The sequence below is a fragment of the Anarrhichthys ocellatus genome, unplaced genomic scaffold, assembly GCF_004355925.1.
Source record: "Anarrhichthys ocellatus isolate YVR2014 unplaced genomic scaffold, GSC_Weel_1.0 scaffold8538, whole genome shotgun sequence".
Classification (NCBI taxonomy): Eukaryota; Metazoa; Chordata; class Actinopteri; order Perciformes; family Anarhichadidae; genus Anarrhichthys; species Anarrhichthys ocellatus.
The window spans coordinates 1-1,707 of record NW_022288512.1 but is presented as its reverse complement, the minus strand read 5'-3'; the positions used below and the strand labels follow the sequence as shown (position 1 = coordinate 1,707).

The 1,707-nt window shown below is 45.2% G+C and overlaps 2 non-coding genes across 2 annotated transcripts; one reads left to right on the top strand and one right to left on the bottom strand.

Annotated features, from left to right (window-relative positions):
- Positions 1-181: 181 nt before the first annotated feature.
- Positions 182-254, top strand: trnav-aac (transfer RNA valine (anticodon AAC)). Its single transcript has one exon. It is a non-coding gene; the product is annotated as a tRNA-Val (tRNA).
- Positions 255-577: 323 nt separating this feature from the next.
- trnad-guc (transfer RNA aspartic acid (anticodon GUC)) lies at positions 578-649 on the bottom strand. The gene has a single exon. It is a non-coding gene; the product is annotated as a tRNA-Asp (tRNA).
- Between the last annotated feature and the right edge of the window lie 1,058 nt (positions 650-1,707).

The window sequence follows — 1,707 nt, the reverse complement described above, 5'->3', positions numbered from 1 at the left end:
GGGAATTCTTAGAGCTATACAGGGGAGGCTTTAAGTGTACTAGACATTTACTGTCACCCAATGACACAGCAGCTATGACTGAATCCATTCGGAAATCATGTTGTCTGGCACCTGAAATGTTTGCAGTCAAGAGTGAATGGTGCATTGAGCCTGGGCACGTGCCTTAAAGTTGTCTTCAGCAGTTTCCGTAGTGTAGTGGTTATCACGTTCGCCTAACACGCGAAAGGTCCCCTGTTCGAAACTGGGCAGAAACAGTATTCTTTGTCCCTGCATACTCCACACAATAACACTCTACGTAGTGGAATTGTCAGAAACTGGTTAAGTACAATTTCCCCAGTGTTGGCTTTTCCTCCACACAATCAAAGTGTTCTCACTAGCGTTCCCAGCAAACTTGATGAAAAGAAGCAGAATTTTCCATTCTGATGCAGAATTTTCCATTGTGATGCGAAGCCTTTCATGCATGCCGAGGTAGCCTATCACATCGTTAATGTGAAGCGGTCTCTTACAGCAGGAACATGCTTGATATGTATCGTCTCTGTGTTAAATGGCTGTTGTCTTACTAGCAACGGGTAGAAAATTCCCCGTCAGGGAATCGAACCCTGGTCTTCCGCGTGACAAGCGGAGATACTGTCCACTATACTAACGAGGACTGCGCTAATAGCATTTTTGGGCTAATGAAAAAAAAATGGCGCTGTTCCGACCTTTAAAGGGAATTCTTAGAGCTATACAGGGGAGGCTTTAAGTGTACTAGACATTTACTGTCACCCAATGACACAGCAGCTATGACTGAATCCATTCGGAAATCATGTCGTCTGGCATCTGAAATGTTTGCAGTCAAGTGTGAATGGTGCATTGAGGCTGGGCACGTGCGTAAAAGTTGACTTCAGCAGTTTCCGTAGTGTAGTGGTTATCATGTTGGCTTCACATGCGAAAAGTCCCCCTTTTGAAACTGGGCGGAAATAGTATTCCTTGCTCCTGCTTACTCCACACAATAACACTCTACGTAGTGGAATTGTCAGAAACTGGATAAGTACAAATGCCCCAGGGTTAACTTTTCCACCACACAATCAAAGTGTTCTGACTAGCGTTCCCAGCAAAATTGATGAAAAGAAGCAGAATTTTCCATTCTGTTGCAGAATTTTTCATTGTGATGCGCAGCCATTCATGCATGCCGAGGTAGCCATCAATATCGTTAATGTGAAGCGGTCTCTTACAGCAGGAACATGCTTGATATGTGTCGTCTCTGTGTTAAATGGCTGTTGTCTTACTAGCAACTGGTAGAAAACTCCCCGTCAGGGAATCGAACCCTGGTCTTCCGCGTGACAAGCGGAGATACTGTCCACTGCCCCAGCAGCATTTTTGGCCTAATGAAAAAGAAGTGGCGTTGTTCCGACTAGAGGACTGCTCTAGTAGCATTTTTGGGCTAATGAAAAAAAAGTGGCGCTGTTCCGACCTTTAAAGGGAATTCTTAGAGCTATACAGGGGAGGCTTTAAGTGTACTAGACATTTACTGTCACCCAATGACACAGCAGCTATGACTGAATCCATTCGGAAATCATGTTGTCTGGCACCTGAAATGTTTGCAGTCAAGAGTGAATGGTGCATTGAGCCTGGGCACGTGCCTTAAAGTTGTCTTCAGCAGTTTCCGTAGTGTAGTGGTTATCACGTTCGCCTAACACGCGAAAGGTCCCCTGTTCGAAACTGGGC